The 22,986-nt window shown below is 46.7% G+C and overlaps 1 long non-coding RNA gene across 1 annotated transcript in view; it reads right to left on the bottom strand.

The window, feature by feature from the left end:
• The window catches only part of LOC121668396, a 76,038-nt gene that overhangs the window by 5,730 nt on the left and 47,322 nt on the right, over positions 1-22,986 (bottom strand). Inside the window, exon 3 of the long non-coding RNA XR_006017359.1 lies at positions 12,019-12,391. This is a non-coding gene — a long non-coding RNA (uncharacterized LOC121668396). The remainder of the gene's footprint in view (positions 1-12,018; positions 12,392-22,986) is intronic.

The raw sequence follows: 22,986 nt of genomic DNA, 5'->3' as shown, positions 1-22,986 counted from the left end.
ATTAGTGAAGCTAATTACAAACAACGTGGCTACTTAGAGGGCTAAAAATAGTGTGGTGTATTAATAGATGGAGTGAAAACTGGGACAGGGAAGATGACGATTCTGATCTGGAGCACGGCAGCATCCCACACGATCTCGGGTAATTCTCTTCATTTGTATGTTTTGTTCTCACAGTTTACAAAGCAGGCAGGAAAACCTCTTCTCAGAAAGGCTGAGAGGATGAATTCCTCAGCATCCAGGAGCACTGAGAGGTCCTCTCTTGTATCTCCACACATGTGGAAAACATTCCTGTGTCAGCTGAACTGGCTGCGTGACAATAATTTCATGCCATTTATGCGGCAACTCAGGTGACGTTCCCAGAAAACTGTAACATTTACCTTAAATACCTGAGTTCACTAGTCACTGATCAAAGGAATGCAGCCTTTGAAAAGGGTTTCCAGTTGACCTCGAGCTGCTGGAGCAGAGTGACAAGTGAAACCCTCAGTGCCCGCCACCAATCTGCAGACAGGAAGACCACTGCAAAGGGGGAAGCGTCTGACTCACTTACTCTGTGCAAATTTTAACCAATTTAAAAATCTCATGATTTGCATCTAGCTAATGACCAGAGATACAAAGACTTGTAATGACATCATAAATCCCTCTGCCTCCCCACCAGCCAGAGGGGAGCAGAGCCCAGCACCTGAGAGCACACACAGGAGAAATCAAGCTCTTCCTTCCCCTAGTCTGCAATCTCTCAGTCAATCTAATAACAAAAACAAACAAGCCCCTGGCTACCATTCCAGGCTGGACAAACACCAGTACTGTGCTGGAGGACATCTCCTGAACAGCAGGAGACCACACCAGCCACCAGAAGGAAAGGACATGAGGAGCCACAGCTTGTGTCCCAAATCCCATATGTCCCAGAGAAGCTGCAGCGCCAAACCTGGCCAGCCTTGCAGGCACCATGTGGGCTGCCATCTCCCAGACTTCCAGGCTTCCTCTGAAACTTCGCAGTGCTGCTGGCTACATGCAGGGTAGCTAGATGTGTGCAACCCCCTGGTCCATCCATGCAAAGCTGCATTTGCGTGGATCAATGCACTGTCCCAGGACGCCAAATAACCCCTCTACATCTGTCCCTCTGATACAGCTGTTTCTATGAACAATAAAAACAAGAGGTCTTTAATAATGATGCATCTGCTGTGTTATAGGAGATCTGCGAGGCTCCTAATAACTACAGTGCAACATACCTTAGTGAGTAAGAAAAGGGAGTGGAAAATTAATGTGCCTAGCATTTGCAGAGGGATTCATCTATTTATTTAAGACAGAGGGCATGCCTCTGAAATGAGACGATGCAATCCCACGGTCAGCGACAGTCCTACCTTTGCATTGATGTAGAAGAGATAAGACTCTGCCCTTGTGTTTTGTTAGCTCCTGCTCAAGAGTTCAAGATGATAAAAAAAAGAAAACGCAAACCCTGCAAAAAAACATAAAAGCCACAAACCATACCAGTTTCAATACAAACAAACAGGAATGTTTTCTTAAGCCTTTTCTACCGTGGCAGGAGCGAGATAAGTGGACCTTTTATATGAGTGTTGTGAAAACAGCTGCAGGAAGATAACAAAAATTGAAATATATGTCAGATGCAACTGTCAGCTACTGTCAGCGCAGGCTGCAACTGCTCCCACGCTTAATCTCCAAGACAAGCAAACAAAAACATTTAACAGGGCTTCCAAAAATCAGCATCTCTCAGCTGCACAACTGGATTCCTAACCAGGAGGGGTGATGGCACCCCTTAAGAGGAGGTTGTGTCCCAGAGGCAGAGAGCCAAGCAGGAAGAGGAAGGATGGAGAGTGGAAGGAAGAGACACAGGAAGGAAGAGCAGTCTCCTTCCTCCTCTATGTTTCCCTTCCTCCTTGCTCTCATGGTACCAAATTTCTCACGCCTTCTGCCACCTGTCATGTTTTCTAGTGGACATAAATTCCTTTACCACCCTCAGGAGCAGCTCAGTGAAACCTAAAGATGCTTCAAGAGCCAAGCGTGGTCCAAGGCAGCCCAGTTTCCCCACTGAGCTCCAGCAGACCCAGGAGAAGACCTAGCCCAAGGCTGAGGTGCTGGAACTTCAGCAGGACTTCAAGGTCCAGCTTTACCCTGCTGCAACCCTCCTTGGGCTTGGGTGAGCTGTTTTATCTCCCACAGAACTCCACAGCAGAAGGGGGGATGACCCTCTCTTCTGCACTTCGCTCCTCACAGGAACTCAGCTGTAGGGCTGCTGCAGCCCAGGACCTGGGCAGACACACAAGGACTGCCCAGCAGTGCAGGTCTGTGCTGCTGATGGGTACTCAGGGGTGGAACTCCACAAGCCACCAACGGGAACACAAAAAGAAAGCAGCACCCAGTTATGACCATGGGGAAAAAAGAACAGACACGCCTGGTGTATCCTTCTTCTTTTTCAAGCTTGCTTCTTTTTTTTCTAATTTATCACTTAATTTTTTCTAAAATATCTCTTTATGCCGGGATAAAGCAATTTGTGGAGATGCTCTCTAAAGCCAATATCCACTTCACCTGTTACAGACCAAAGGACTTTTATCTACTTAAAGGTAGAATAAGATGTTTCAAACAGAAAAAAATATATAAAGTGTCAAAAAAAGTGATTTTCTTTTTTCTTCTTTTTTAAATAACCACCTAAATCATAAGCAAAGTGAAATTAAATTAGGAAAAGGGGAACTTCAGCCAGACATTGGGAAGTATTTAACAACTTCAGGCATCTTCCTCTTGGGAAAAGCTTCCCATGAGGAGGTCAGCGGCAGGGGAGTGAAGTCACCACCGGCTTCTGAGCCCAGGGCTGCGCGGCCTAATCTGGCACTGGCAGCATCCTGAGCGACGGATGAGGGGTCCTTCCCGGCTCCCCCCTGCAGGACGGAGCCCGGCTGACTTCATCGGAAGCGAATCCCCCCTTTTCCTGCTCCCCCTCTGGCCGTCATTCATGTTGGGAAGGAGCCTGGCAAACCCTGGGGGGATTACAAGGCAGGGGAAGCAGGAGGTTAAAACGCTCTGAGGCCCCTTTCAGACTAAAAGACAAAGTAATTGCGAAGCTAAAACAGATGCTTTGCTGAATATAAAGAGTGGTTTACACAATTCTCAAAGAGAAGCCAAAAAATGAAAATACTGTACAGTCCCAGGAAACTGAGAGCATCCTGTTCTTATAAATAGCTACAATACTTGCGTCTACAATAACATTATTGCAGTATTTTGAAATGATGAAAGAAAATTGTGTTGTTTGAAGGATAAATTTGAGATGGTACAAAAAGGAGACCTTGTTGCTGAATACAATGTAATGAAAGCCCTAAGTTTAAAAATATATATATTTACAATTTACTTCCATGAGTTACACGAGGAGGACTGACAAGACCAGCAACCCAGGCACAGGGACAAGCAATTACCCATTTAAAGCACTCTCCACAAACAGAGCAAGAGATGCCAAGACAAAGCCATGGAGAGATTAAGTCAGCAAATGCTACTTTTAAATGTAATTATTGTTGACACCTGTCCCATTTGGTCGACTGACCTGTTTCCCTGGAGAATCAGAGAGGAGTGATATTCTGAGAGAATATTTCTGTAGGTTCGCTGATGCTTGTCCAGGGCCTTTAATCCAGCTCACCTGTGCAGGTGAAGAGATGCTATACTCAGGCTCTGGGCTCAGCCATTCCTCCACCTGTCTGCTGAACCTGTCAACTCTGAGTTGCAGCGCTTGCCAGCAGTTTCTTGCCACAAGCATGTTTCTATCCTCTCAATTAATGCAAATGGATCAACTGAAATAGGAGATCACAACTTGCAGGATTTCAAGAATCACAAAATGGTTTGAGTAGGAAGGGACCTTCAAAGATCATCTAGTTCCAACGCCCCCTGCTATGGGCCAGGGACACCTTCCACTAGACCAGGTTGCTCAAAGCCCCATTCAGCCTGGCCTTGAACACTTTCAGGCATGGGGCATCAACAAATTCTCTGGGCAACCTGTGCCAGTGTCTTACCACCCTCACAGTAAAAAGTTTCTTCCTTAAGTCCAACCTAAACCTGCCATATTTCAGTCTGAAGCCATTCCCCCTTGTCCTATCACTCCATGCCCTTGTAAAAAGTCCCTCTCCAGCTTTCTTGTAGCCCCCTTTAGGTACTGGAAGGTGCTCTAAGGTCTCCCTAGAACCTTCTCTTCTCCATGCTCTCCATGCTGAACAACCCAAACCATCTCTGTTTTACCTCACAGAAGAGGTGCACCACCAGGACACCAGAGTAGATAAAGGCAGCTCTCCTGGAAGTGAGCCCATCCCTGGAGTTTGGCCTCTATTTACCTCTTTGATCAACCCCTCTGGCTGCTGCTTCAGAATGGCTAAAGGACTCTGATTTGTCTTCCCTCAATCTCTGGAGCTCCAGGTGAGCAGCAAGTCTGCCAAGTGAGGGAGCAGCACAACCAGCAAGATTTGTCCCTGCATTATGTTGCTTTCCAGAGAGTTTGAAACACCTGTGCAACTGTCCTGGGACCTGCCAGTGAAACTGAGCTGCTGTTGCTCTGCAGCTATTCACACCAGACCCTGCCTCGTGGGTTTGGTATTCACTGTCTACTTAGATAGGCTGAATTCAAGGGTCTTGAACTTGGGCACTTCAAGTTATCTCTCAGCCCAGTGCCAGCACAGCTTTTCACAGACTTCTATTCTGCATCAACAGGTGATTTTTCATCTCCAGGTTCAAGCCAGACTAGTAGAGAAGTGACAACTCCTTTGTTTAGTTCTTAAGTCACCAGAATACCCACAGCTCAATTATAGCCAAAAACTACTACCTAACAAAAAGAGATGCTGACTTTTCATATATAGAATAGTGGCAAAGAGCGGAGAAGAGGGGAAAAAACAGAAGAGAAAAAAAGAAAGGGGAGAAGGAATGAAAAAAAAAGACCAGAAAAGGGAAAAGGGGGGGGGGGGGGCGCCGCAGGGAAAGCGGGAAGGGAAGGAGACATGGAAAAAGGGATGGAAAGAACAAAATGACTGCATGGGGTGACTCTGGTAAGGTTCAAGCATTAATCCAGCACTTTTTCACCTGGCATACTGCCCATGGAGAACAGGCATTACATTAGGTACCAGGTCTCCTGCACACTGCTGGCCCCAGGCTTTAATCTTCCTCCTGCACAGACGGCCCCATGATCACGTTTCGAGCCTTATAAATTATTTACATCAGATATGAGGAAACAGAGACATTAGAGATGGAAAAGATGCACCAGCCCATCCCCTGGGGAAGAGAGCTGGATCCTTCCCTGTATCACATGAGCAAAGCAGTGATGCTCTGTCTCTCCTTGGGAAGGTGTTTTGCTGCTCCATGCCCTCATCAGGCTGAATTTCTTCATGAAGTCGTTGCATAAATTGCATTTATTTTGACCTCTAATCCCTTCCTTCTGGCATTACCACCTGCCTGCATCCTCTGCAGCCCTCTGAGTTGCACAGCATCGCTAAGACACTTCCTTCTTGAAAGTTTTCCAAAGACATGAAACATTCTGCAAAGCCCAGTTAAAGATACCTCAAAGAATAACCTAGTAATCGAGTACTTAAAGAAAATAAAAATGAGACTAACTTTGAAAGTGAAGGACTTTCAGCTAGAACTTTGCTCTTCCTGCCTTTGTGGGAGGGCAGTTGCTAGCTAGGGATGTGGTCAGCAGGAAAATATTTCCTGAACTATGGACCAACTGCTTTGTAAAGTTACTCCTGCAGCACCAAAGTAAATAAAGGACTCCAGAGCAGCTTCATCCTTCCTCCCACGATGCTCAGCCAGTTGGAGTTTGTGGGCTGGGGCAGCACCCATCCTCCTGAATGCTTGGCAAAGTCCAAAACACAAAGCACAAAAGAAAACACAAAATAATTCAGTCTCCATCCCCAGCACCACATTTTAAGAGCTAACTCCCTCCTGACAACTGAGATAGAGTACATAAAGGAGCATGTCATGCTTTGAACTCAACAGTAATTCACCTCCTTGCCAGGATTTACACATTCTTTCTGTTGGCTCCAAGAGTTGCCAACACTTCCTTCACTTACAGAGCTTCATGCAGATGAAAGACTCCTGCTGGGAGTCGTCAAGATTTACTGCAGTTTTGGTTCAGATCAGGAAAGCACTTACACGTGCTCTTAAATACTGCCGAAGTCAAGGGCACCCGGCTGCACGTTCCCATACTCCAAAGCAATCAAGAGGAACCCCCTTTTCTCACTGGAATAAAAAGGCATGGAGAATCTTAATTAAAGCTAGATGGAAATTACCTAAATGAGCTGCTTGTTACAGTAACAAATCAGATGGGAAGATAATCAAGTACAAGACATGAAGACAGAAACTGAATGGGGAAAAGCTGGCACTGAGGTTTTGCTTGAGCAAGCAAAGGGTGCAGGATACAGGGCTTGCCCACAGCACCTCTGAAAACAGGCTCTGTCTTTTCAAGACACCAAAGCCAGAAAGGAGAGGTTTCCAGGTACTTTTATTGAAGATTCCCCTTCTAAAAGACGTTTTCTGGCTTGCTCAAAGTGGTAGGGACCAAGCCAGTCTGCTTTTCCCCCATGCATAACTGCTGTCTTGTCCTGCTCTGCTTGCACAAGCCTGTGCTGGTACTGGGAAGCCCTGAGTACAGAGCAGAAGTTTTGGAGGCTCTTCTACACTCCACAACTCATACCTGACCGGCAGCATCTATGGTGAACAGATTTACAGATATGAGTATTTGGGAATATTTGGTAGTTCAACCCCCATTCCTGTACTCCCAGAGCTACCCATGGGATATCTGCCAGTCACCATCAACTGCAGCTCCAACAAGGGGGCTGTGGCTGCTCCAGAGGCCTCTGCCACTACATCACCCATGGCTGCACCTGAGCAGGACCAAAACTGAGCACTGACAACGTTCCAGCCATGTGTGAGAGCCACTTCAACCTTCCTATTATGAGTGTGTCAGCCTAACCCAGATAATGGTTTCTAGCAAGAGCACTGCGGGTTCCAGATTGACTGTGCCTTAGTAGCTTCTAGAAAAAGAATTGCCTCAGCTGACAAATAAAATGAGAGGGTTTGCTTTTTTTTTTCCAACTGCAAACTCAGTCTGGGAACTGAAAGCAAAGATGTGAGCTCTCCTCGTCACCTCAAGCATTGCCACCCAGGACATAATCTTGACAAGCTTGCAGTCTGCATGGAACTGGGTATGCTGGGTGTGTGGGGTACATGCCACGATGCCACAGGTGCATGGGCTGCATGTCGAGGGTGTGCAGGACACTTAGTGAGAGTGTGTAGGGTGCATGCTGTACACATACAGGGTGCACACCACGGGCATCTGGGGTGCACTCTGTGGGTATGCGAGGTGCACGCTGTGGGTACGCTGCCCCAGCCCAGCTCACCGAGGTTATCTCCAGCAATTCAGAAGTCACAGCCAGACACAACGCCTGAGAAAATGGACAGAGCATGCAGTTGGCAGTTGGAGGGAAACCCCTCTCCTCTTTCTTTTAGCAAATCAAACATGATCCTGCAATTGCATTAAAAGCAGGCACCCACAGGGACAGGCCAGGCTGACAACTGGGAGCTACCAGCTGGTCACCTCAGATGGTCACTAACCCTCAACACAGCACTTCCCCATAATCTCCCCAATCCCCTGGTGAGGCAACCACCCATTCCCACAGGACAGGAGAGCACTGCATCCAAGGCAAACAGGTGATAAACAGCCACCTCAGCAGGAGCCCGGTAATGGGGCAAAGCATGACTGTGGTGCGATGGCATGTGGACACTGCTGGGGAGCGAAGCTGGTCATCCAATGCCCGGAAGACCTCCATCCCAGCATGACCTCAGGGCACTGGTTGCTCAAGTGCTGGTGCAAGGCCAGAGGCTGACGGGCAGGCCTGAGGTTGCTCCATTGAGGTCACCGATGAGGTCAGGGTGACTCAGCATGATTCAGGGGGAAAATGGTGAACAGAAAATGTCTGAAGGAAGGAGGACCCAGCCCACATGTGACAGCACCTGCAGGTGCCTGGGACCCCTGTGCTGCAAGCTGTGATGGGTGCTGGGCTGCACCATCAGAATGGAAGGAAGGACATAGAAAAACCTGAAAATCAGGTTGTGGATGGTGTTTCAAGAGAAGGAAGTCGGCTGCACATCCCCAGAGGTGCCATTGACAAGAAGTGTGGCACTGTCCTACTCTCTGACCCCTGCCAGCCTAACTTGGAGATGGGGCACCCTGGGGATGATGCACCCATCAGCCCCAGCGTTTCTTGCAGGCTGATGAAGATGACGGCTGCTGCAGATGGCAGAGGAGCCTCCCCAAGGAGTCACTCAGAGCACAGCCCTGGCCCACTGCCACGCCACAGAGGGCTGTTATCTCTGGGCATCTCATGGGGCACTGCAGAAAGCAGAGCTGGTGGTTTGGCTCTGAAATAAAGTGGTCTTCTCTGGGCAGCATCGCTCAAAGATGTGTCCCATGCTTTCAAGAGCAAGCCAGGGTTGAGCCAGGAAGGGTGCACATAGTGGGACCTTCAGCCACAATGTCCTCACCATACTGGGCACAGTTACCACTCTTATACCAACCTACAGAATGGCTTCTGCTGGACACCTGGGATTTGAGCTCTTGCTGTGCATTAAATGGCTGCCACAGGCCAACTTGAAGATACTTGTAATTAAAGGGGAAGTGAAGCACCTTGCCACGGTCACAGATAAACTGAAAAACTCATTTGAGACCGCTTAGCAGAAGAAATCGATGGTGCACATTACGTCTCTCTCCATCAGTGTTTTACCAGATTTCTTTTGATCTGAGAAGATGACCCTGCCCTTAGTACAACAGTACAAGAGTACTGTCCTGCAGAACACACCCTCCTGTGAGGAAAAAACATTTTAATTCAGAGATGCCTTTTCCATTTGACCGTGCTTGGGTGGCTAGTCTTGCTTCCTGCCCAGGAGGGCTCCTAGGAACAAACTTGCCTTTGTGGACAGGGCTCAATTAGGGGAAAGGACAGTTCACCAAGTCACTGGAGAGTCCCTCCACTCTCCATCAAGAGCTTTGCTCAGATTCATTGCAGAAGCTGAACATCCCAGTCAGTTCTGCACTAAGAGGCAAAGAGAAAGCAAAAAGAAGGTGCTGGGTGGGAAGAAGATGCAAGGAGAAGCTTCTCTGTCTCTCTCCTACCTGATAAATACCCCAGAAAACCCCTTGACTCATTAGCAGCTACCAGGTAACCTTCAAAGACAGAAATGGAAGGAGAGGAAGGAAAACAACCTGTCCTTAAAAGAGGTGGGAGGATGGACAGATGCAAGCTCTAAGTCTGGAGAAAAGCTACTGCTGTCAGTAGGAGGGGATGGCTTTTCACACCACGGAAATGGAAGCAAAGCCTTTGGGCACTGGGAGAAGAGGGTCCCTGGATGTGAAGCCCAAAGTTAGCAGCTGTGCCTACAAGGACTTCCAAGTGAAGATACATTTGCACAGCTCTAAGACGCCCTGCTTTAGTCACAGTCTCACTTCCCCTCCTCAATCCCACGTCCTAGCAGGCACACAGACAATCCTCAGAGCTTCGATCTGCAACAAAACCTCGACACAAGCGCCTCTGACCTACAGACACAAATCCATTTATTGCTGGGCTGGGAGGCTGGACAAAGAGGAGCAGTGTCTCAGAGCTGGGTGCCAGGGCTGCTCTCTGATTCAGCAAAGCCCTTGATAAGAAATGTCATCCTCCATTCAGTAATTTTAGCCCATGAGATAAGAATCTCTATCAGCCTCAAACATATGGCTGGCTGCAGAGCATGCAGCAAAATGAAACAGGTAATTTATTTGCTTGTGCTAAGAGCACTCCCAGACCCAGAAAAGCTGATGCAATGAAATAGTAAGTGCCAAATTACACTCTATTCTTCTTTGGAGACCTGGAAGAGGCTCCTGTGAGATACAAGGGGTTGCATCTCTCTCCTTTAAGCATCAAGGCACCAAGGAGACAGCAGTCCTACATGACTAATTGAAGACTGAGCTGCACAGGATTTTTTAAGGTCTGTTCTTCTCATTAAAACCTACTTGTTACACAGGAATTCACACCCACAGGTATGACTGGGGCTCTGTATGAAGTGCCAGTAGATGCTTTCCAGTGGAAAAAGTGGAGGGGTTAAATGACAGAACTACACAGGACTGAGGGTGAACTCCAATCTTCTGGTCACTAGAGGAGGACCATCAGCCCACCAGGTGCTGTGATGTTCCCTGGCTGAGTCCAACCTAGCACCTCTGATTTAGGTGACCTTGGCTAATTCATAAAAACATGATACTGGGCCAGACACTGCATGGTTTGGGTTGCTCAGAGTAATGAACTCTGTAACCTGAGCATGACAGGAGCATCTGATCCATGGGGACAAATGGACATAAAGGACACTCCCAAGAAACACTCAGCAGATTTAACCACAAGGATCTGCTGAGGAAGCCTGATCCCTAGAGCATGTTTCTTATACTCTTTCCTCTCTTAGCTATAATCAAGGAAGGTATCAAGCTAGATGGTCTCGCTCTTCACAGCCAATTCTACACCTTTTCATCTTCAACAGTGCGGCTGCTGTTCAACGTGTACCACACATTTTCTCACCACTACCTTTAAATGGGGGAATTTCACTCTCAAACGAAAGATTAACACCTAAACATCCACCCTGAAACAGAAACTTAGGCTCAACGTACAAATACTTGAATTTGGTTCTTCCAAGGAACTGAGCTAGACGCAGACTTTGATTCTCTGATTCAAATCTGCTTTAGAAATGTAGCAGCTACTCACTTAGCCACAGATAGTGTCTTCACTACTGTGAAATCATTGTTGCTTCCTAGACAGTGGTATCTTCCCATCCCCGTATCTACCCACGTCACTGGCATTCTCACTGGAGAAATCAGCAGTTAATCCAAAAACTGAATAGTCACAGAGGTTAAAAACTTCTAATACAAAGTGATGGTCCTTCCAGCTCAGTGCTGAGACACAAGGCTGAGGGACAGCCAGGAAATCTCTGATCTAAAGAAAAGGAGGGGATTTTCATCTCAGTGGAGTTCAATTCAGCATTTTTCATCATTTCCAAATTTATTAGGGAATACTGTAATGACAATATAGGTCACCATGCACACACTGGCATGGCCTTCATGGCAACATCACACATACCAGCCTCAGAGGAAGAGTCTGATGAACTCTTTCCACCCTCACCACCACACAGCCATCAGATGAACCACAGCGTGCACAAAGTGCAGCAGAGGAAAGCCACATGTCCCTCGTGCCCCTGGAGTTGTATTGCTGGAACAGACCAAGCCTGACACCCCTCTGTCATCATGGCCAGCCTTCTCTTCTAAGGAATGCTTCCAGCACTCCAGAGCCCAGGGTCCAACATGGGAGGAGCCATCAACGTTTATGAGGAAAAACATCCACAGCAGGAACAAAGCTAAAAGCTAAATGAAGCTTCAACTTTCTTTTCCACAACAAATGTTTTTCAGTTCCCCGAAGGCAGTAAATTGAAAACAGGTAATTTTGCTCTATTTCCTGTCTTTCTCCTCTTGTGGTTTTGTCCAAAGCAATGTGATAAGCCCATACATTTCAGCTCTCTCTGTATCTCATCCATTTGGAAAATACATCACTGTCATGCTCTGGAGCTGCAAAGAGTGCAGTGCAAACAGTGTGAGGGACTTAATATCCTCACTGCCAACAACAGAGCAGCAAGTTCCTCAGGCATAAAGTAAAGGCACAAGGGTCCTCCAGAAACAGCACATTTCGTGTGTGTGTGTGTGTGTGTGTCTGCAGAGATGCTTGAAAAATTAAGTCTTAGATATGTGGACAACTAAGGCAGTTGAGATTTGCTGATGATTTTTACATGAAGCCTACTCAAGGCATGGGTGATGCAGGACACAGGAAGTGTCCAGGAGAACAGGAGAGAGACTGGGGGTCAGCAGGAGAAAGTACTCAATGCATGGACTCATTACTCATCCCACTTCTTGTCCGATGGATACTTGAGTGAGGTACAAAGGAAAGAAAATGTTTTGGGTTTATTTTTTTTTCTTACCTTGTTACAAAGCTTCAGTCCCACCCTGGAGGTCAGCAAGCTGGCTTGTAGCATCACCTCTTCTCCTTCCTGTATCTTCCCCTGGGCACACTCTTCCCAGGCAAAATCTGTCTCTAAACAAAGATCTATATGCCAGGCTTTTCTCCTTTTGAGCATTCCTCCCAAGAGCAACACAGCATTGATTTTCATTACTTGTGCAAAGCAGCCAACTCTGCTCTTTCTCCTTTTGTGACACTGGAGATATAAATTTAAGCTCCTCTGTCCCCAAAGTCTAGGGGGAGGGTTGCCTGGCAAGTTCAGAAAGTCTTCTGAAATACTGTAATCCAAGCCAAATCGCAGCTCATCAAGCTTCATCATCCAAACAGTGGATAACCTATGATGAAAACACAGTTTTATTATCTGGATCAGTACAGATTGACAAACCTTCAGGTTTTATACATCATTGCTATTAGTATCAAGAGAGTGATGTCTGGTTCACCCTTCAAAGGACACCCCGACCTTGCAGTACTGACAAAAGAACATCTTGTTGTTGCCTCAAGACTCAGACAACAGAAGGTACTACTCGAACAGAGATGAACAAGAGATGTCAAAGAAAGCTAAAAAATCCAGTTCTATAATCCTTGTGGGATTTAAAGACCTTGCTTTTCTTTTCTATCATCCTGAGTAAGTGGGAAGGAATATAAAAATCTTGAAATTTTGAAGGTTGCTAAATTGCAACTCATTTTGAGTTGAAGCACTTTGTTTCAACAGTTGGAAAATTTCCCTTTGGAGTCATAAACTTTTACATTTTGTATTATAACTTCCATTAGAAACAAAGACTCCTTTCAAATACAAACCAAAATGCAGACGGAGTCAGAAAGTTTAGATGTACTGTCAGTAGCCAACCCTCTCCTCTCCAAATTTTTACTATACTTTTCCCAAAAAGGAGGACTTACTGAAGCTGACTGTCTCCTGAGGGTGCATTCAACTGCAACACGGCACCGGATTAGTGACAAAGTCACAGCTCAAATGCTGACAAAGGAAACATTGAGCTACTTTAATCAAATTAAGTGGATTTTAATACACAATACAATATAGTTAGCTTAAATGTAAATTCTACCCTAAGACAATTTCAGTTTTCAACTACAGACTCTCACAGACTAGCAAAATGACTACACTGTGTGCTGATTAACACTAATGTAGACATTGCTCTGCTGCATGTAACATACTACTCCAGAAAGCATATCTAGATTAAATTCTAAGTTTTATTAAAAATAGCAATTTTTTTGTGTGTGTGTACAGAGAGAAACAGAAACACAGCATTTAGGTACTTTATCTAAAGACTTTCATGATGTCCAGGAGCTCCTCCAGTGGACACCGGCCAGACACAAGGAGCCCAACGTAATGGTCCTGAGAAAGAAAGAAGCTGCCTTTATCTGTGTTCAGCGGACATTTGAAAGAGATGGAGAAGCAACACAATGGAGATGTCTACAAGGTTTCTTTGGGTGGGAAGAGCTGCAGAAGAAGAGGCCAGCAGCCCTATCCCATTAGGAACAACCTGCAAACTAACTCCAACGCAGCAACTGAAAAGGATTGCCAGGGCAGATGACATAGAAACTAACTCAGGTTTAGGAGGCAGCTGGAAATAACTTGTAATTTAGCCTCATAAAAGAAGAGCTCTCTTATATCAATGGATGTTTGGTCCTACCCAAATTTAATGCTCCTCGTTACAGAAACCCACAGTGAAGTGGGGCCCCTGCCCATGGCAGGGGAGTTGAAATAGATGATCTCTACAGTCCCTTCCAACCCAGGCCTTTCTATGATATGATTCTATGAGAAGCAGGAGGGCTGGTCTATGCTGCTGAAGAAACCCCTTCCTTGGGTGCAGGATGTGGCACAGGAGATAAAAAGCCACTGATGCTCAAACACACCTTCACTAAGGAAGCCAAGCAGCATGGTTCACTGCCAGAAGAAACAAGATAATAGCTGGTGTGGTGGAGGCAAATGGCTTTGGCACTCCCTGGGAGCATGAGAAGTACAGCTAAGAAGATGGGAACTGGAAACAGGCCCCAAGCCATGAGGGTGGCAGTGATATTCACAGGTCCAGAAAAGGGTCTCTCTGACCATCTCTTGCTGCTTTCTGTGTTCATGAGGCAAACATTTAAAACAGTGTCTCTCCTGCTTCAACACCTGCAGTGCTGTTTCAGGGCCTTTACTCTCTGAAGGACCACACACACAAACCAAGGCGCTGCAGGCTCCTCTAGGGCTGTACAATGTCCACCTCCATCCTGTGAATCACCCGGCTGGGCTGCTTTGTGCCACGTAACCAAGAGCACCTGATGGCCCATCCTTGGCCAGTTCATGGTGCTGAGTCAAGCATTAGAGAGGAAGGGACGAGAGTAGGATGAGATCTATGCCTTTGGGCCATTCATCTCACAGGCACCTACCACACCAACATCTCCTCACAGAAGGGCTTTGCCACACCCCAACCACACGCTTCCACCTTCTTCCCGCATTTTAACCTGCACAACCTCCAACATCACCTCACCGCCCCTGGATGGAGGTGACACACTAGCCCTCATACGGGGTTATGAGATTCTGTTCTTCTTCAAAGACCTTGTGGCTGCCATCACCTTTCAAGACCAGGCGTCCACATCAGTACTTTGCAGTGAGCACCACAAACTGGTCTGCTCTGAAGACACGCTCTCTGTGACACTGAAAATCAGCCACCAGCAGAAGTCATTGAGGAAGAGGGAGGAAGAGCAGTGTGGTGTAAGGAGCTGCAGTGCACACCAGATCTGAGTCCATATCGGACGGACTGTGACCCAGGGCTTGCAGTGAGCAGCCTAAAAAGATACTGCTAACCCACGACAGCCCTACCCAAGGGAATATTGCCAGCAGCCTGAGGATAACGCTCCATAATTCCCAGTGCCCAGAGCCATTGTAGTGGGAATTACGGAGCGTTATCCTCAGGCTGCTGGCAATATTCCCTTGGGTAGGCACAACGCTGACACAGTGACACAGCTCCCAGTAGCATCCTGGCTGCCCAAAGCCCTGGCATGAGGCAGCTGAGCTGTCCCAAAGCTGACCCTCCCTGGAGGAACACCACATGCTGACAATCCTGGCACAGGGATTAGCAAGGCAGTGTTGAAGTGCTAAACAGATACAACCCGGGCGAGAAACAGCTTCCCACTAATGAGGGGACAGGCAGGAGTATCTTTTCACACATCAGTCGCTGCACAAGGAGAGCTTGCCCTGCTCTCAGCTGAAGTCAGTGCTCAGACAGACAAATGTCTTGCCTTCATGGCTGAATTGCAACAGCACAGGTACACAGTGACCTGTAACCAGGCAAACCTGGGGCATAGTACTTACAATTACATGCAAGACTACTTCCAAACAGCCTACCCAAACGGTAAAAGCAAGAATAATTTGGGTTACAGTCTGGACTGCCTTCCTTTCCCACGCTTCCTTGGCAGCTGGTTGTCCCTGCTTCTGCTGCTAAGCTTCCCCCTCCTCCATTTCTGCATTACTCATAAATTAGCATCACACACAGCAGCAGGCAGTAAAACACACCAGCAGCACTGCTGAAGGCATTGACTTCAACAGTGGCTTAAGCAGATGTGCTAAGAAAACATCTGGATGTTATTATCAAAAAGCTTTCTAGGTTCCCCATCAGATCAACACCTCTGTTTCCTCTGAATCATTATACATGAGAAACAACATAGAACCAATAATAAAAACACCTCGATTGGAAATACAGCCAGCTCTCTGCATCTAATATCGAGAAATTCACCAACACTGACCCAAACCCCCAATGGGGGCAGCCAGTCCATGACCCCCAGGCAAGAAGCTTGGTGCTACACTCCATAGCCAGCAATGACAGGTTTGGCTGGCACAGGGCTTGCAGGTTAACCATCTCCATAGTTAATCGCCATGGGAGAAAACAATCCACCAAGAGCTGAAGAGGTCAAAAAAGCCTGCAGGACTCTGGAGCCAGAGCCATGCATCTGTCCTGTCCCACCATGCACTGGAGATACATCTCAGTGTTACTTCCCTCTTGTGAACTACTTTCTTTCCCCCAGCTCTGTAAAACACGTTCCTAGCAGCTCTCAGCTTTATAAAGATTTTTGACGTGTGGCTGGTACAGTGAGAAAGGCTGGACTAAAATTCCTTTCAGAATGTAAATCAAGAAAAAAAAAAAACATCAAAAAGATTAAAGAGATGCTTGGCATATTAAAGAAATGGGTGCACGGAAACTTTTTAAACATACAAGACCTAAAGGACTGGCTGAGGTAAGAGGCATAATAAGCCCAACGTGAGCTCGCAAGGCAGGTCCATGGTGCTTGGCTCCACAGACGAGGGATGTCACGTACCAGCAGAAAGGCTGTGTTATCTTCGGGCCTTGGGCTGGCACAGCTGATGGGAGTGTGAGGTTTAATACTTGTACCCACACTTCAAGAACACTGCTGGAAAAACTGGAGAGAGTTCAGAGGACAACCACAAGAACAAACCCAGGCTTGTAGCAAGGAGCTCAAGGAAGTCAATCAAAGAGAAAGTTAAAAGGCACCTCACAGCCTGTAGGTACCTGTCAGAAGAGTGCTCTCAGCCTGCCAGACAAAGGCATAATGAGACCAAAGGTTGAAAGTTGAAGCTCAACAGAAAACAAACCAGAAACTATACCATTTTTCAACACTGCAAGTAATTTACAGAGAGAAAAGTAATGGCATGGCCAAGGATCCAGCACTGGCAATTTTTTCAGTAAGACAGGATGCTTCCACCTTGCTTGTCTTGCTCCCCCAAAAATGTATGCTTGGTTCCATTCACAACTGCTGACTGTGGAGTGGAAATTAATTCAAGGAACCTCTGTTATACAGCAGGTCAGATTAAACAAGCACCATGACCTTAAAGCCTAGAAATCAATGAGGTACAAAGAACAAGAGGCACAATTATTGTTGGTACGAAGAACAAGATGCCCCATTATCAGTGGTCAGGCTTGTCCAGCCCCAGACATCCCTGCCCCATCCAAAGGTCCTCTGCATCCCATCACTATCCAGATGTGGATTTTGAAGAGCAGCAGAAGTGCCAGATCCATACCACAAGCAGTAAAACTAAATGCTGTTAAACCAAGAAACCCATTCTGCTGGTTTTTTAAAAAACCAGGAAAATTCATATCCAGACAAAAGAGAGTAAAAAAATTATACTCACAGAGCAGAAACAAAACATAAGATAAGACACAAGCAGTTTACAGTGAGAACAATCACTCACTGGAATAACCTCCCCAGGTGGAGTTTCCATCACTGGAGGTTTTCAAGACACAACTGGACAAGGTTGCTACAATCACCTCGGCTCCCTTCCCACAAAAGATTGGACTGGACGATCCCTTCCAGTCTGGGCCAGTCTGTGGCTCTATGAAAGGCACACAAAACTTTCCTGACTACAAGCACTTGAGCCAAAGGAATGAAGCTCCCGGTTCTGACACTCTGAAACCGCCCATTGATGTTTAACATAATTATGCTTTCAGGTTCTCTTTGTGCTTCTTGATTCCAGGATCTTCACATCTGCTGGGTTCCTCTAAGCCTCAAAAGCATATCCCAGGATATAGTCCCTGACTGCATTCTCTCTCTAAGAGCTGGAAAGCCCTCCCTGCAAACAGAAAGCAAATTTCATCTCCTGGATGGTTTGTTTGAAGTTTTCAGCATCATGGTACTGGTTCATGGTACTGCATTTGCAATCCCTTCCCTCACTCCTGCCTCTTCTTCCTTTAGGGCTTAAAATGTGGGGGGGCTCACTGTGACAGCCATAGGATTAAAAGGATAACCAGCCTGTGGCACAAAAATCAAGGAGCTGCTCCCTAGAAAACCTGGAGGCTCCAGTCAAAATCCAGCCTCCACCAGCCCTAAACCTGCACTTGGTAGCTGGAAAACACAGGGGGAACCAGGGATGGGGATGAACTTCTGGGGCTTCAAAGCATGGCAATCACTGCCTAAGACTTTAAGGACCATTGGGTCACCCAGTCTGAATCTTGCATAAGGGAGGTCACAAGTTTCACTCTTACCTTTGATTTGAGCAGTACTGCTAGTGTTTGCCCAAGCCCCACCTTCCAGGTAGGCATGCAGGCTCCATGCAAAGAGCTCAAGATATGGAGATGGTAAGTCACCTTTTTGATGGCTGGCTCAAATACTTTAAAAGCCTTTGGTATTTAAAAAAGGCACTTTAACTCTGATTTATCTGCGCTGCATTTTCGGCCAGGGGTGCCTGTGATACAGCTGCTGGCTGTGGGAGGTGCTCTGACTGATTTCCTCAGCTGCTCACAAAATCCATCTTCCAGGAGAAACCCTGGGGCCTCTCTGCTCTCTTCCCCTGCAGACAGCCTGTCTTCTGCCTCCACCCTTTTTTCTGTATTTATAATCGCCAAAGGAGAAGAGGAGCTTTCAAAGGATTTAGCACAAGTGCCTGGAAGGGAATTGCTTCTGCGGGTGGCTGGTAAGCAGGAGAGGGGAGGAAAGGAAAGGCATAGCAAACACTTTTATCCCTATTGTTTCCATTCCAAGGCGAATCCACACATTTCTCCACACCCATCCCCCATCCCCATCTCCTGCTCTCCACCAGCTTTTCCATATACTCACACATTTAAGGCTGCCCTGCCCCAAATATCCTCCTCAGATGCCTCACAACCACAAACTCCTGTGACCCTGTGCCACTCTCCCACAGTCTCATTAACAAAAATTATTACCCAAGTCACTAAACCTCCTCCTCAGTGCTCACCTCTCAAAGGACAATTCTAACCTGGCTGGCTAAGCAGCACTCACCACCAAGCAGGGAAACCTGGGCTAAAGAAGATGATCACACCAAATAGTTCCGATAGAAAGAGGGATCACATTCCACTGTCCAGAGCTGCAGCACAGAGAGCTCCTCCTGCCTACCCTAGCTGCCATCTGCAGCACCTTCATCCCACTTGCAAGGGCACAAGTTTCAAGAGCCTTATACTGAAGCTTCAGCACTTCCACAGACTCTTTAATATTCAAAATGTTTATTTTTAAATTGGGTTTGTTTATCTCTAAGCACAGATTCATTTCCAATTTATGTCAGCAAAATAAAATCCAAAATGCAAAACAAAAATGAAAGAAGAGTTCACCTGACTTGGAAGCCTAAAAATAGACCTGTGTATTGCAAATAGTGAACTGTCAGGTAAAGGCTGTGGATTGAAGGTTCAAATGAATAATGTGTTTGTTTTTCCTGCTTCAATACTTTCCTGCTGTTATCACTGTACAAATAAGTCAGCACACGCTAATTACTCTGATGGCAATTTCCTGGGAACTGGTACTTAAGTATCAGGCCAAATTTATTGCCAAGCATCACAGACTAGTCCTCCCCCTGCACTCCCAAACAAACAAACAAGCCCAGCTGCCAAATCCCCCTGTCCTTTCCTTCATCACTGCAGACCCACCACTGCCAGCATGGCTCCACTCCTGACTCCAACATCAGGTGTAGGATCTGGCCTGAGGAACATGTTTTCCCCGACAAGCCTGGTTAAAGCTAAGATGCTAGCGGAGAACATGGATCTGGCAGTGCCAGAACCTGGACTTATATCTTTCAAGGTGTTAAATATATGAATAAATTGTGGATCCCAAGCAGTATTTGCACAGTAAAAGGGGTTTAACCTTTGGAGCCAAGAGTACAAGCACCTTTCCTGCAAGGCACACGCATCAAGAGAGAAAGGATGGGAAGTGAAATGCCTGTGAAGCGTTTTTATAAGGCACCCAACAAACCAGTCTCAAGCCCCTTTTAGCCCAAAACTATCCCACAAGGCTCACAGTTTATATTCACGGGTGAAATACATCAAAGAACCGCCTGGACAATGACTGTGGTTTCTGCTGCATTTCCCCCCCCTCCCCACTTGGTATTTATACAGCCACGGATTTGCACTGTAATTCAGTGAAATGCATTAGAGCAAAGATGAAGGGAGGAGAGAGAATAGGGGAAAAAAAACGCTATTACCTGTGTTACATCCCAAATGGCATTGAATTTCTGTATAAACCTTTGCTGCAACCTCAACTTAGATGCAGGCTATTTGCTGAACAGGCAATATAAACCCAGCATCCTCCTCTGGGGGTTTTTTCAGCTTTCAGGGTCTTTTTATTGGAGGATGGTTGGCTTCCTTTGGATTTATTGTATTACGGTTTCTTTCTGCTTTCACAGAAGGCAAAGGGTTAAGCGACCTTTCAGATCCTCCCTGGATGCAACTCCATGCGTAACAAGAAAGCTTCCAGCCCAGTGAAAACAACTTGAAAGAAGGGCAGTGACCCAGCCACAGGCCTAAGTTTCAGGTCACAACACCCCTGCTCAAAACAATCCGTCTTCCTCTGGCCACAAGTTTGCAGCCAGTCACCTCCCATTAGTGTGATTCGTCTCCAGGATTTACAGGAAAATACCTTTTGGAGACCTGGCTGCTGTTAGCATCGTCTCTTGCCCCTGAGATGAGAGCTGTGAGCTAACAAGGGACACTGTAGGTACACACTGATGCAGCATCCCCTTGCATCCAGTGCTAAAAGTTAAAAAAATTAAGTGCTAAAAACACATGGACCATTAGGAAAAATAAATAAATAAATACACCAAACTGCAATTATGAGCTTTGGTTTCATTTACTCTCAACTTCTGTAAGGAAATGGGTGTTTACAGCCCCTGTCAACCTGGACACATGCACACCACATTGCACGGCAGAATCAAAGCTGTTTGGCTAGCACATGAGTATCATGCTGCTCGGTTAAGAGCCCTGGATCAAAAGAAAGAGAAGGTTTGGTGCTACTGCACACTGAGCCAGGGGAAATAGTGCATCTCAGGGATGCTACATGCTGGAAGAAAGCTGGGGAGAGGAAGGATGTGCCTGTTCTCCCCTTCTGCAAAAGGAGTTCCCTCAGGCCAGTTAGAAATAATCACCTGTTGGACCACAGAACTGGGGATCATAGAATCATAGAATAGTTTGGGTTGAAAGAGACCTTTAAAGGCCATCTAGTTCAAGGCCCCTGCAATGAGCAGGGATATCAATGGTTCCATCTCCACACTGCAGCAAGGATGTTGGCAAGCAACCCACTGCTGAGAATAGTCTGCAAACGATTCAAAACCCAGCTCCACACAAGCCAAACAGAAACACAGCTCCTGGGAGGGGATCTTGGCTCATCTGGGGCAAGAAGGACAAAAAACCTAAGTGTGGCATCCAGCACCAAGCCTGGAACTCAGCCTAGCTCCTCCCAAACTTCACATCTGTCAGGGGTGGTCTTGCTCTGAACCAATACTGACAGAGAGTATCAGGATGAGATTCAAATATAGAAAAATATGAGAATGTGAAAAGAATTATCAAACACTCTTCCAATCTCTAACATTTTGTGCTGTTAACTTTAAAAGCAAGAGCACAAAGGAACAAGCTGTGTGTGCAGGGACCTGGGTGCTGAGACTTTCCCATTTATCATCATCAACCAATCTGCCCTGGGAAGTAGGGCAGGCACAAAGCCCGAGGAGGTTCCCAGTTCAGCTGCAGCTCCCAAGGTTTCGATGTGATTAGGCCTGTGACTCTCCCCCACAAGCTTTCTGGCACTGGGACCAACCCATGATATTGTTTCCATTACTTCCTCCCTCTCAGCCATGCCAGTGCATGCCAGTTTGCCATGCGAGACTGCGAACTGGATTGGGGAACCAAATCTACAGAACAACAACCCAGGGGAGAGAAAAAATGTCAGCTGGATGGGTTCCCTATTGCAAGTGTGTTCAGCAACATCCTTTGCTGTTGGCAGCCTGAGATGGTTTTGGGTGTAGCAGTGCAGAAGGACTGCTGAGCTGCCAAAGGAATGAACCACCAAATGTGGCCTTGGGCTTTTAGTTTTTTAGTGACTAGCTGTATATATGTGTGCTATCAAAAAAACTGGACTGAGTTTGGTGAAGTGATCCCACTTCTCAGCTGACTGGCTTACTGTGCGATCCTGCAGCACGGGAGGAACCAGCTAGAAACATCAAGTGCAAACCCAAGGCAAGCTGTTTCTGACTAGGTGCTGAAGAGAGAAGCCCACGGCTGAAGCTGGGTACACACCAGGGACAATACAGGTATGAGCTGAAACAGTCAAAGGACATGACAACTTCACGAGGCTCCCTGACCAACAAGCTATGCAGGAGTAACAAGATGCTGATGCCTTCAAATGCAGTTATCTCCTACTGCCGTGAATATACTCATGTGGGATGGACACGTGTATTTATTTCAGTATTTGCTAGAAGTATTCACACTATGTCCCAAAAAATGCAAATATGTCTTTTGGTGTTCAGAAAGGCATGTCTTGTGGGAAGATGAAAAAAACCCAAAACTTGTTTTGCCTCTCCAGCCTGCTTTCAGACTGATGCACCCCGCTATTGAAGAGCAAGCACAGGTAGGGTCTGCATTAATTAGCAACAGCCTTTAAAAAGGTCCTGAGACACTCATTTTGGGAGGAATTTTTAACTGAGCAATGTGAGTACTCAGATCTCCCCTCAGTGCATGCAACTATGCCTTTGTTGCTCATGGCACCATGTGCTGGGCCAGCTTCTGTCTTCCATTCCTACAACTCTGCAACAAGGTCGGGGGATGCCCTGCACCCCACTCGCCCCTCTGGGTTAGCCAGGCTGGGGGCTGCCCTCATAGAATCATTTGGGTTTCAGGAGACCTTTAAAGACCATCTACTCTAAACCCCTCCAGTGAGCAGGGACATCAACTCGATCAGGTTGCTTAGAGCACAGTCCCACCTGACCTTTAATGTTTCCAGGGATGGTGCATCTACCTACTCTCTGGGCAACCTCTCCTCTTCCTCCTCCTGCTCTAAGGAGATGAGTGAGCACCCAAGCTGCATCAGCGGCTGCACCCTGATAAAGCCTAAGGATAAATGATGATGATGTAGTCAGTGGGAAGATGTGGGGACAAGACCATGGTGTTTTACCCAGTAACCCCAGTAGCGCTGGGTAGTGTCAAGA

Source organism: Corvus kubaryi, unplaced genomic scaffold (assembly GCF_017639235.1).
Source record: "Corvus kubaryi isolate FWS band 111438036 unplaced genomic scaffold, C.kubaryi_AGA036_p1.0 37385, whole genome shotgun sequence".
Taxonomy (NCBI): domain Eukaryota; kingdom Metazoa; phylum Chordata; class Aves; order Passeriformes; family Corvidae; genus Corvus; species Corvus kubaryi.
The sequence above is the reverse complement of the archived record's forward strand: the minus strand, read 5'-3'. Positions and strand labels throughout refer to the sequence as shown.